Source organism: Erinaceus europaeus, chromosome 19, assembly GCF_950295315.1.
Source record: "Erinaceus europaeus chromosome 19, mEriEur2.1, whole genome shotgun sequence".
Lineage (NCBI taxonomy): Eukaryota > Metazoa > Chordata > Mammalia > Eulipotyphla > Erinaceidae > Erinaceus > Erinaceus europaeus.
Genome location: NC_080180.1, coordinates 49,413,620 through 49,426,964, shown reverse-complemented (window position 1 = coordinate 49,426,964; position 13,345 = coordinate 49,413,620). Strand labels below are relative to the sequence as shown.

The 13,345-nt window shown below is 44.8% G+C and overlaps 1 long non-coding RNA gene across 2 annotated transcripts in view; it reads left to right on the top strand.

Annotated features, from left to right (window-relative positions):
• LOC132534644 (uncharacterized) overlaps positions 1–13,345 on the top strand; it is a 95,478-nt gene that overhangs the window by 58,347 nt on the left and 23,786 nt on the right. For both annotated transcript variants that reach the window (XR_009546374.1, XR_009546373.1), the window contains exons 2-3: positions 170–387; positions 6,548–6,715. This is a non-coding gene — a long non-coding RNA (uncharacterized LOC132534644). The remainder of the gene's footprint in view (positions 1–169; positions 388–6,547; positions 6,716–13,345) is intronic.

Below are 13,345 nucleotides of genomic sequence, written 5' to 3'. Positions count from 1 at the left end.
TAAAACAACTGAAGAATTGAGGGACAGGATATGCTAAATCCTTCAGGGCCCTGTGGTCACATCCTCTGTTTTTGCCCTGAGGATACATGGAAATGTTTATAACTGCCTGTAGCTTCCACAGTGTAGCTTGGTCTCTTTTTTTCTATGGCTTTTCTGTCTTCCACTGTAGACTTATTATTTAGGATGAAATGCAGAAGTCTGGGATTCTTCAAGATTTTACCCAAACCTGATAGTTCTAAGAAGAACATTTCTAAGAAGTATCACCTTCTGCTCCTGACTGCAATTGTGGACATCAAGATGGGGTGGCGAGTCTAGTCATGCCTGTGATTCCTCTCCTTCCTTCCACAAACCTGACTACTCAACACAGTGGCACCATCTGCATAGAGGGTGTCCAGGAAGGCAGTCTTCTTGGTCTTCAACTCCAGTGGTTTTTCAGGCTGCAGTATCTGTAATATCTGATTCTAACTCCCTTCCCCTTTACAGTTTCCATGTATGAGAATTTGCTCAGGAGCTGGGCAGCAGTGCAGTGGGTTAAGCGCACATGATGCAAAGTTCAAGGACTAGTGTAAGGATCCCAGTTTGAGGCCCCAGCTTCCCACCTGCAGGGGATCACTTCACAAGCAGTGAAGCAGGTCTGCAGGTGTCTTTCTCTCCTCATCTCTGTCTTCCCCTCCTCTCTCCATTTCTCACTGTCCTATCCAGCAGCAACAACAGCTATAACAACAATAACAACCACAACAAGGTCAACAAAATGGGAAAAATGGCCTCCAGGAGCAGTGGATTTGTAGTGCTGGCACCAAGCCCCAGTAATAACCCTGGAGGCAAATAAATAAATAAAAGAATTTTCTCATAGCTTTCCCCTCTGTTTTTCTTTTGGATTTATGAATGTTTAGTGGAGTTAGGCTGCAATAACAAAATCTGTCACTGTCTAGCATGCAGTGTTATGCGTGGCCCTTCTGACTGAGAAGGGTAAATGAACATCTGAATTTCTTGTCCCATCCCTGCAGGACACCACATATGTATGGCAGAACTAAGTGGCCATCTGGTCTGTCTGTCACAGAAATGTTACAAGTAGCCTAGGCTCAGAAGAGAAGATTCATTTTTTAAAACGAAAGATAAGCTTCATAGTAAGCAATTTAAAAAAAGTGAATGAAAATAGCATCTGTTGAAAGAATGTGCTGACTTCTCTGCTGCTCCTCCACTGGGCTGACCTTGTCATTACAGGGATCTCCCAGAGGTACTTGTCCACGTCTACAGCAAAATAATGACCCCAATGAGTTTTCTAGTTACTGTACATCAACCTCCTTATTTCTTCAGCCCTTAATGACAATGGACAAATGGCCGCTTTTTGGTCATTCTTTGGATTACTGAATTCTCTCCTTCTTGGAAGGTTCCACTTCTTGCTCACTTATTTTTGTGACTTTTTTTCCTTTATGTTAAGAACCCTTGGTTCAGGGAGTCGGGCTATAGCACAGAGGGTTAAGCACACATGGTGCAAAGCGCAAGGACCGACGTAAGGATCCTGGTCCGAGCCCCTGGCTCCCCACCTGCAGGGGAGTCCCTTCACAGGTGGTGAAGCAGGTCTGCAGGTATCTATCTTTCTCTCCCCCTCTCTGTCTTCCCCTCCTCTCTCCATTTCTCTCTGTCCTATCCAACGACAGCAGCAGCAGCAGCAACAACAACAATAATAAACAACAATGATAAAACAACAAGGGCAACAAAAGGGGAAAAAATGGTTTCCAGGAGCAATGGATTCATGGTGCAGGCACCAAAAAAGAAAAAAAAAAAAGACTGTTTGATTCATTCATTCCCACTTCTCTAAGGACTCAGAGGCTTCCATTGGCTCTAGAAAGCCAAGGCTCTTGATTTATCTTCTCAGGACAAGGTTCCTTCTCTCACTCTGCATAATCCCTTCTGTGTGGACTCAGATAGCCAAGCCTCACACTGTCCTAGCCCATTTCCTTAGTTCCACACTTTCAGGCTTCCCTTTGTCTATATGATGTTTTCCTCAACTACTTGGGAGAAGGATGAGTCTCTCACCTGGGAAGCCACGCCAATCATGACCCCTTCCCTAATAAGAACAACAGTAAGATCAGTAACAATGACTAGCCTTTATTTATTTTCCTCCAGGGTTATCACTGGGGCTTGCCGCTGGCACTACAAATCCACTGCTCCTGGCAGTCAACTTTTCTGTTTTATTGGACAGGATAGAGAGAAATTGAGAGAGGAAGGAGAGATCGAAAGGGAAAGAGAGACACCTGCAGACCTGCTTCACAACTTGTGAAGCACCCCCTACCCCTGTATGTGGGGAGCTGGGAGCTCAAACCCAGATCTTGTGTGGGTCCTTGTGCTTAGTTCTATGTGTGCTTAACTGGACACACCACAACCCAGTCCCCATAGCTAGCCTGTCTATAGCACTTAGTATGTGCCTGTCACAGTCTCAAGTCTTTAACATAAATTAACTGAATTAATTCTGGCAAAACGTTTTTCAGGTGGTGTAATGGGTTATCACAAGGAGCCCAGTTATGTGATCAAGAACTATGCTGAATGTTTCTGTGAGGATGTCTTCGGAGGAGATTATCTCTTAAATAGATAGACTTGGAGGCAAACAGATTTCCCTCCATAATGTGAAAGTCTGAATGATGCGATAGACTGACTTGGTCCTTGGGGTTGAGGGAGGGAGGTGCTTCTTCCAGCTGCTGGTCTTTGAACTTGAACTGCAACACCTGGTCTTCCTTGAGTCTTCAGCCCACTGGTCCACCCCCCCCCCCCAAGTCTGGACCTGTAGGAGTCATTTCCTTAGAATCTCCTTCCATCGATAGAAAGAGAACACATACACACGTGAGCTCCGTTCCTCTGGCAAAGCCTAACTACACGAGTGGGTATTTTCATGACTGTTCTCTTTTATAGCTTCAACAACTGGGAAATCAGGCACCTTGTCCAAGATTATCTGTGTCAGTGGCAGAGGATTTAGACTCTTTAGTTCAATCTTGTTTTGCTGTGAGATTATGTACATGTCACTAAGGATTACAAATGTCTTCAGAAATGCTTGTCCACTAGGGGCTGGGTGGTGGCGCATCTGGTTGAGCGCACATGTTACAGTGCTCAAGGACCCAGGTTCAAGTCCCTGGTCCCCACCTGCAGGGGGAAAAGCTTTACAAGTGGTGAAGCAGTGCTGCAGGTCTCTCTCTCTCTCTCTCTCTCTCCCTCCCTCCCTCCCTACCTACCTACCTCTCTCCCTCCCTCTTTCTCTGTCTCCCCCTTCATCTCATCTGGCTGTCTCTATCCAATAAATAAATAAAGATGGTAAAAAATTTTAAAAAGAAATATTTGTTCACTGACCTGCTTCTTCTTCTCCCTTTATCTCTTACTCCCTTCTCTCTCTCTCTCTCTCTCTCTCTCTCTCTCTCTCTCTCTCTTTCTCTTGCCACAAGGGCTATCACTGGGGCTCAGTGCCTGTATAACAAATACACTCTCTTTGTGGCCATTTTTTTTATATAAAAACAGAAATTGAGAGAGAAGGGGGAGATAGAGAAGGACAAAGAAGGACACCTGTAGTACTACTTCACTGCTCGTGAAGTTCACCCCGAAAAGTGGGGGCCAGGGACTTGAACCCAAGTCCTGATGCATAGTAATATGTGCACTCTACTGGGTACACCACTGCCCAGCCCCTGTACCTTTTTTTTTTTTAAAGAGGATACTGAGGAATGAATTCAGGACCTTGAACATGCACAGTACTACTGAGTCTCCCAGTCTCCCAGGCCCAATTTTTTCATTCTTTTAATTTAAAGAAAGAGAAGGAATGGTGAGGGACAGAGAGATATACAAAGAGATCTCCATGGAGGTTCCCAGGTGCCATCCGTATGGTCTATGGGTTCAAATCCAGGACCGTGTGCCTGGAGAGGCATTCTCTCTATTGGGCAAGCTCTCTCCTGCCTCCTGCCTCCTGCCTCCCATCTTTCTGTGACTACGTGATTGGTGCTCCTAGTTGTTAGTTTTGAGCAGACAGAAACTGCCCCTCTGGTGAATGTCAGTGTAGGGTCCCAGCCTGGACTTGGAAAGGAAGACATTTGGGGCGTTTCTGGACATGGACAGTGCTCACAATAAAGGCAGTGAATGTGTCAGACAGCCTGCTTCTAGAAACATTTCCTTTCTGTCTGGTGAGCAGCACAAGATAACCAGGCTAGACCCCATCCTCTCCCCACGGCACATAGCAAGTTCCGGGCAGCAATTTCTGATCCCATTTTGGGTTTTCTGAGGGTATTTCAAAAGGGCAGCTCTTCAGAGGTTCAAACGCAGGTGCTAAGATTCTTTAAACTGTGGAGCACAACGCATCCTTGCTATTTGGGAGCAAAGAGCAACACTCCACTTCCTGGAGTTGAGGAGTCCCAGAGCTCTGAAGACAGGGGCTCGCCTCAGCCCTACAAGGAAGCTGTCCCTCAGAGATGGAATATAGCCATGGCTTTCCTAACCTGCCATCCTCCTAGTCCTCCTCCTGTGTTACCTCAGTGGGACTGCGTTTAAAGTCAGCCTTGGACGCTCTGGGCTGACTTTAAAATCCAGCGACGCTCTGGGCCTTCAGCAGCCCTGCTGGCACCTCGCTTTTGGAGCTTCATTCATTTTCCGTTGGCACCAGGCTTTGGTTTCCACAGGCCACTGCATTTTTTTTTCTTTTCTGAGGTCCCAGGCGGGTCCAGCAAGAGCGCAGCATGGGTGCCCAGTTAGAGACAGGCAGACCGTCCCCTCTCTTAGACTTTCTGCTACTGTTGCTCTCTATCTCTGGACCTGTTTGGCCAGCTACCTACCTACCTACACACACACACACACACACACACACACACACACACACACACACACACCTCTCTTCAGTTAACTTCAGCGCCCTTTCCAACCTTTCAGGCTCAAGGGCACTGAAGTGTTTAAGATTTTAATAGGCTTAGAGGTGACTCTTGAGTTCCCCAGCCTTTGCATTCATCTGTAATTTATGGCTGCCTCTCATTTAGCTGGTTTAGAAAATTGTACCTAGGAGTATTCTCTGAGACTTGGCAGCCAGTGTATAGTTTCACGACTCAGCCGTGTTTTTGCCAACTATTTAGCTCTCCCCCTCCTTTCTTTTGGATGACATTCTCAAATATTTAATTTGGAGCTTTGGTCTGGAACACACTTTATCAGACACCTTTTGTGTGCCAAGAGACCCCTGATGCATTCTGCCTGGGTAACTTTCCACAAATGAATGCCCTGCTTTTTAAATTGCTTTGCAACTCACCACATTCCCACAGAGAGGAGGGAAAGTACTATAGGTTTGGACTTCTTGGAGTTAGGGGTGTCTTGTGTCTCCCCAAGCTCTCCATCCTTCTCTGGGTTCTAGTTGAGGGGTGACATTCTGGTCTAAGTGGACAGTGATGGTAACTTCTCAACCCACACCCTTCGTGCTTCTTGAGGAAGCCAAAAGGGTATGGAGGCCAGTGAAATGGCTCACTTGGATAGTGCATTTTTTTGCCATGTGCATAGCCCAGGTTCAAGTCCAGCCCACACCACACTGAAGGAAGCTTGGTTGCTGTGGTCTCTCTCAGTCTCTCATGAGGTAACCGAGAGCCCTACTTCTTGTGTTTCATCTCCCTCTGCCCAAAAGATAAACTCAAGGCCTCTATGGGAACCATTGATTTCTCCTGCCTGGCTGCCATCATGTGTGCAGTTTACCCTTTGTGATAGGGGAGTGCACAGTTCAGTTTGAAGTAGGGAATATCAATTTCCCTCTACTTTGCCTTCAGAATTCCTTCCTTTTGCATCCTGTCCCACTTGGACGGTGACTGAGGAGTGCTTGAAGCCCCCTGGGCAGAGATGCTGAGACCAACATTTTCTCCTTTGGGACAGAGATGGGAGCCATGAATAAACTCTGTGTGTTGCTGACCAAGAAAAGAACACAATGAACCTGAGGTTCTGGGTTATTTTTATTTATTTATTTAAATTATTGGGGGTTTTTTCAGATAGAAACAGAGAGGGAGAAAAGGAGAGCGAGAGGGGGGGGGGAGAGAGAGAGCCTAAACTTCTCCCCCCACCTCCCACCCACAATACTGAAGCTTCCTTCAATTAAGTGGGGACTGGGCTGGAACCTGGGTCATGCACATGGCAAAGCAGTGCACTACCCAAGTGAGCTGTTTCACCAGCCCAGTTCTGGGTTCTGTTTCTTTCTGCATCTATCTTGCATAGCAGGAGCAGAGAAGCTGTCATAATGGAGCCCACTCAAAGATGCTGAGTGAGAAGTTAGTGAAATAAACACACTGTCTACTTGTACTCAGTAGCCTGCAGTTCTGAAGCCCAGTCTGAGGCTTCTGCCACCACGTGTTCATCTTTGTCCAGCCTTAAAAGACATAGAGACAGAGGTAGCTGCCCTGCCTGGGACAATTGTCCCCCTTCCATCTACAAACCCTGCAGGGAAAGGACATGCCAAGTGGAGGCTGACCACAGTGGCTTTTTGGGAGTGATTATAGTAGTATAACATGTCATTATTTTGTTAAAAGTGCTCATAAACCTTTTATTTTGCTAGAAAGTACAGAAGTGCTCAGAAATCAGTGGTAACATGTCCAAAGGACTGAGGAGCCTCCTTGGAAGTCTTCTTATGGGTCCGTCTTGCTCAGTTAAGCACAGTAAGAAATCATGATAGCATTGAAACTGAACACATCAGCTAAAACAAAATCTTCAAGACCATATTGACGTGAGTAAAAAGCCCATGGGGGAAAGAAGTCCTTACCTCTGTAATTCTAACAGTCTAGAATCAAGAATAATACAAGTAGGGAGTTGGGCAGTAGTGCAGCGGGTTAAGCGCATGTGGCGCACAGCACAAGGACCGGTGTAAGGATCCCGGTTGGAGCCCTGGCTTCCCATCAGGAGGGGGGGGTCACTTCACAAGTGGTGAAGCAGCTCTGCAGGTGTCTATCTCTCTCTCCCCATCTCTGTCTTCCCCTCTTCTCTCCATTTCTCTCGGTCTTATCCAACAATGATGATATCAGTAACAACAACAGCAAAAAACAAGGGCAACAAAAGGGGATAAATAAATAAATAAATATTTTTTTAAAAAAGAATAACACAAGTAGAATGCTGGAGTGCTGGCCTTTGGAAACTAAGAATGAATTTAAAAATGGAAGTATGAGCTTTATGAGAAACAGGATGTTTCCATGACTCAGATTACCCTCCCCACAACAACAACAATAACAAAGTACTTACTAGTCACACAGGGAGAAACGGTTGTGTTACGGTGGAACAACCTGGTGAACAACAGCTTCTTCAGACTTTGATAGTCAATATTACCAATTACGGACAAGCCAATTGCAGGTGCCTCCTCTATGAAGCACAGAGCAGGACACAGGGTCTCTGTGCCCTTTCAGCCCTAAATGTATGCTCTGCATCTAATCATGAATGGACATCAGTGAGGGACCTTCTGTCAAATGACTGGCCCGTCCTTTCTGACAGTGAGCTGTTGACAGAAACAGGCTGGGAGAACGTCCCTTTATTAAATGGGAGTGAGGAAAAATGACCACCCACACACACCCCAAATGCAGTCTGTGTTCCTGGAGGGAAGCTTAGATTAAAAATCAACTGTTGGCTTGAAAGTACATTACAGGGGGTGGGCAGTGGCATACCCAGTTAAGCATACAGGTTACCATGTTCAAAGGCCTGGGTTCAAGTCCTCACTCCCCACCTGTGGTATGTGTGTGGGGGTGAAGCTTCATGAGTAGTGAAGCAGATCTGCAGGTGTCTCTCTTTCTCCCTCTCTATCTCCCCTCCACTCTCGATTTTTTTCTCTGACCTATAAAAGAATAAGGAATAGGAAAAAAATGGCCACTGGTAGTAGTGGATTCATAGTACAGACACCAAGCCCCAGCAATAACCCTATTGACAATAAATAATGAGAATAATAAAAGAAAAAAAGAACACTTGTGGGGGCATGGGAGGCATGGGTGGATAGCAAACTGAGAATGGACTATGGCTCAAACAACTGAATTTCCTTTGTGAAGACTGCTCTGCAGTTTTGTAAGAGAATGCCCTTGGTTCCTCAGAAACACTAAGGAAGCCTGAGAGACTGGAAATGTCTGGCATCTTCAAGTCACTCTCCAAAGGGTCAAACATTGACATGCACACACACACACACACACACACACACCCCCAAGCCTACTAGTGTCTTTCTGTCTATCTTATCTGTGGACAGAGAGGGATGACCAAGCAAGTGGAATAAATCACTGATTACTCAAGGTAGAGAGTATATCGAGTCTGTCTTACACTTGTTTTACAACCTAAGTAAGTGTTAAATTATTTTAAAATAAAAAATTACAACAATACTCCTAAAAATACTTTTTTTTTGCCACCAGGATTATTACTGTGGCTTGGTGTCAGTATTATGAGTCCCTGCTCCTGGTGGTCATTTTTAACTTTTGACAGGACAGAGAGAAACTGAGAAGGGAGAAGAGAGGGAGAGAGGGAGGGAGAGAAAGAGAGACACCTGCAACACTGCTTCACTACTTGTGAAGCTTCCTCCCTGCAGCTGAGATTGGAGCTTGAACACAGGTGCATTCAAATGTTTGCTCTATTGCCTGACCCCCAAGAACAAATTTGAGGCCTGGGAAGACAGCTCATCTGGGAAGGTTCCTAGCTGCCATGTGTACAACCAAAGTTTGAGGCTGGTCCCTGTGCACTGGAGGAAGCTTTGGTGCTGTGGTGTCTATCCCTCTGTCTCTATCTTTGTGTCTCTCTGTGGGTCTACAAAAAAATGTCATCCTCTAGGGGTGAGGCCTCAGCAATGGCAAAAAAGTAACTAAATTTGATTGTAATTGACATTAGCAACTTGGGAAAACTCCCTATAGCTTCCTACTTCATATTTACGTTCTGGCAGCTCCTTGGGATTTTCTGTCTGCTGACTCTAGTCAGGATGAAGAGCCTTCCCCTCAATCCGTGGGGCCTACCAGCCTACACACCCACCCTGGGTAACACCCACGCAAGGGCTCTGGTGACCTTTGTCACCCCAGGCCCCTGCAGACTCCTCAGTGAGTAAGAGAAAGATGGTGGCAGCCCAGGTGAGGACGGATAGCAGAGCACTTGGGGTTCCTGGGCCCCTCGGGAGGGTTGAGTCTAACTTCAAGTTCAGAGGAAGCTCGTAATCATGACAGGAGGTTGTAGCAACACCAGTTGTGCAGACTCCCCAGAAAAGAGGGGCGGGTGTGCTCTGTGAAGATCATTCATGCGTGTAAGCCGCCCGCAGGACACATGTCCCGCCAGGCCTCACAGATGCTGCCTCTGAAAGCAAGTATACTCAAGCATCACTTCTGTGGCTTCTTTTACACAGCTGTATTCCACAAAATTACATTATCTGCCTTAAAATGTAGTACCTGTCATGCTCCCAGATCTCAAACTATACTATAGGGTCATTGTAATCAAAACTGCCTGCGATTGGAACTGACCAGTGGAATAGAAAGAAGAGCCCAGAAATCAGAGCTTCACATCTATAGACATCTAGTTTTTGACAAGGAGGCCCTAACTATTAAATAGAGAAAGGAGAGTCTCTTTAATAAATGGTGTTCGGAAAATTAGGTGGCAACATACAGAAGAGTGAAAGTGAACCACTACATTTCACCACACACAAATGTAAACTCCAAATGGATCAAGGACATGGATGTTAGGCCAGAAACTATCAAATACTTAGAGGAAAATATTGGCAGAACTCTTTTCCATCAAAGTTTTATAGGCATCTTCAGTGACTCTAGTCCAATCATAAAGAAGACAAGGCAAAAGATAAACCAGTGGGACTACATCAGACTGAAAAGCTTCTGCATTAAAAAAAAAAATCACCCAAACAGACACCTCACAGAATGGGAGAAGATCTTTACATGCCATACATCCAACAAAAGGCTAATAACCAAAATATATGAAGCGCTTACAGCTCAAAAACAAATGACTCTATCCATAAGTGTGGAGAGGATATGAACAGAATATTCCCCCCCCCCCCAAAGAATAGGTTAAATCTCAACTCTGCAGGTTTTAGCAGTTAACCACACACCTACTAGACTGTTCTGTCAAATTCCAAAGTCAGTCCACTTGAGTGCTCAGCCCTCTGACAAGGCTTCTTTCCCTGTGTTCATTAATATTACAATGGCTGGGCCATCTCCAGTCTGTGCTAAAGTGATATATCCATCGGCTGTGGTTGGGTGGTAGAAGCAATTGAGCATTTTCAAATTAATTACCAAATCAGTGAGGGAAGCACTGAATCGCTGGAGCAACCTGTTTCACAGTCATTGAATGAAGTATGCCACTCAGCTCAATGCCTGGCATTCCACTTCCAGAATGGTCCACTTAGTCGTCTCTACTCAAGCGTGCTGATTTCTTTCTCTACATGGGAATGCCCAAAAAACAGCTGATATTCAAAAGATGCATGGGGGGCAGATGGTGCACCCAATTAAGCACATATAGCACTAAGTTCAAGGACCTGCACAAGGATCCAGTTCGAGTCCCTGCTCCCCACCAGAAGGGAGGATGCTTCACAAGTAGTAAAGCAGGTCTACAGGTGTCTATCTTTCTCTCTCCCTCTCACCCCTACCCTCTCAATTTCTCTCTATCCTGTCCAATAAAAAGAAAAAAAAATGGCTGCTGAGATTGGTGGATTTGTAGTGCCAGCAATAATCCTGGAGGCAAAAAGAAAGAAAGGAAGAAAGAAGGAAAGAAAGAAAGAAAGGAGAGAAAGAAGGAAAAGTAAAGAAAGGAAGACAGAGAAAAGCACAAAGAAAGGAATGAAGGGAGGAAAGAAGTAAGAAAGTAAGAAAGAAAGAAAGAAAGAAAGAAAGAAAGAAAAAGAGAAAGAAAGAAAGAAAGAAAGAAAGAAAGAAAGAAAGAAAGAAAGAAAGAAAGAAAGAAAGAAAATGCATCAAGAATAAAGACCTAAGCCTCCCTCCTTACAAACAAATCTGAGTATTTGGAGAAAACATCTTGACAACATGATTGGTGTACGATGAATGAACCTAATGTCAATATATTACTCAGGGTCTTGCTTAACATTCAAACCCAAATGTCAAGAAATTAAAGTTTGACTCTGACTCAAAAGCCAAAGCTTATATTTTAACATAGTTAGTGTTGATTGTCAGTAAATAATTTTCAGTTTTTCTCTCTGTTGACCAAATGAACCCTCACTCTCCTGCCTAGAGGGAACATCTCAACCTGAGTTGCTACATGCAGGGCAGCCAGTGGGAACTTAATTTCTCTTCTGAAAGTTCAGCATGTCCCTGCTGTGATTAGAGGAGTGAATGCTGACAGACCTCAGCATTGGAGCTCTGGGCTGGTTTCCATTAGAGACTTCCGCTCTTTGTATTCTTACAGAGCCTCTAGAGAAGCACTTCATTTTTCTCTACCTAGTATGGCAGCAGAAGTGGAAGACCTGTCAGAGACTTAGCCTGTAGACTTCACCTGGACAAAGAATTCTTCTGGAATATTTAATTTGGGAGTGTGTGAAAAATGAAGATTAGCATGTTCTCAAGTAGCCCAGGAGTGAAGATCCCAGAGGAGTTTCCAAAGATGTCTTCAGATATATTCTGAGAGAGAGAGAGAGAGAAGTATACACAAGCCAGCTGAACCCATGAGGGGTCAGGGGAAAGAGAAAAACCCTGAAATGCCAGGAAATCAGGTGCTGTGGCTGGATGTACCGAGGCATCTTACTTTCTTTGATTTTTTCAGAAAGAAAAAAGATAAAGTTGGCCAGAAGGGTAGGAAAAACAGCAAACAATGCTGCCCACCGTGCCAAGATACAAATACAAAAGAAACATTCAAAAGGTCCCTGTTACGGAATCAAATGACCTGCTAAAATAAGGAACATTATGACTTAGATTCTCTGGTTCTCAGACAGGTGACTCACCGGGGTAGAAAAATAAAACAGTGGGGGAGTGAGGTTCTCTCCAAAATGTGTGGGAGGTGGTGGTGGGGGTGTGTGTGATACTGAGTGACCTCAAGAGCAGCCAAGTTAAGATATCTATACCTATACCTATATATATATATACCTATATATATACCTATATATTTATATAGATAGACACCAGTGCATTGAAACTTCCTTCAATGCAGTGAGAGCTGGACTTGAACACAGTCTGTGCACGTGTCAAAGCAGCACACTATATAAGTGAGCTATTTTGCTAGGCCAGGAGTGACCAAGTTAAAATGGGACCAGAATGCTCATGGCAGGAGGAAGCAGCTGAGTGTTTAGGCAGCTTTCTTTGGTTCTCTCTCATCTTCAATCCAGGGAGGTTCATCCCTGGCTTACCTCACTTTCTCTGGGTCATAGATATTTTCAGAAGTACCTGGGCTATGCCTTGTACCATGGGAGGCTCCACAGAGGATCACTGTCAAGAGCACAGATCACAAACAGACATCTCTGTTTCTGTCTGTATGACTGCTCTCTCTGCAGACTTCGTATTCAGTGATACTAGTCTTACTGAGATATAAGTCAGTCCACATCATACAACTCACAGTTCAACCCGTATATTGCTGGTGTAAGATCTGCCTCACTGAGATGAGGAGATAGTGGAATGCCAGTGGGACTTGCATGCCAGAGGTCTCAGGCTTGATTCCTGGCACCGCCCACTGACAGCCAGAATTGAGCAGCTTCCTGGTCAGAGAACAAACAAGCAAACAAACCCTGTCTCAGTTCATGGACAACAAGCATCCTGAGGTAACCACCACACAGTTTATTCAGCCTACCTGCCCAACACATTCACAGCGCTGTCAGCTTCTCTGTGCCTTTTAATAACGGATGGAGGAAAAGAAAAAAATATTAGATTTCTAAGCCTTATCAGTTGACTGTGTTGGTGTCTGGGGAATGGCCAAGAGGTGGTGCAGTGGATGAGGCCTAGAGCTTTTCAAGCATGAGATCTTGACTTTATTCCTTGACATCACATATGACAGCATGATGTTCTGGTTCTCTTTCTCCCCTTCCCTAATTAATAAATAAAGATTTAAAAACAATGTCTGGAGAAGGTTGGGGAGGCAGCATAATGATTTTAGACTTTTTTAGGCAGACTTTCGTGCCTAAAAGTCTGAGGTTCCAACATTATCCCCAGCACCACCATGAGCCATGAGCCATGAGCCAGAGCTGAGCAGTGCTTTCTCTCTCTCTTTCTCATTAAAATAAATAAAATCTTTAAAAAATAGTGTCCAGGGAAATGGCTCAGTGGATAGGACACAAGGCTTGTATAACTGAAACCCTGGTTCTTATAATTTTTTTTTAAATTATCTTTATTTATTGGATAAAGACAGCGAGAAATTGAGGGGGGTGGACAGAGAGGAAGAGAGACAGAGAGACACCTGCAACACTGCT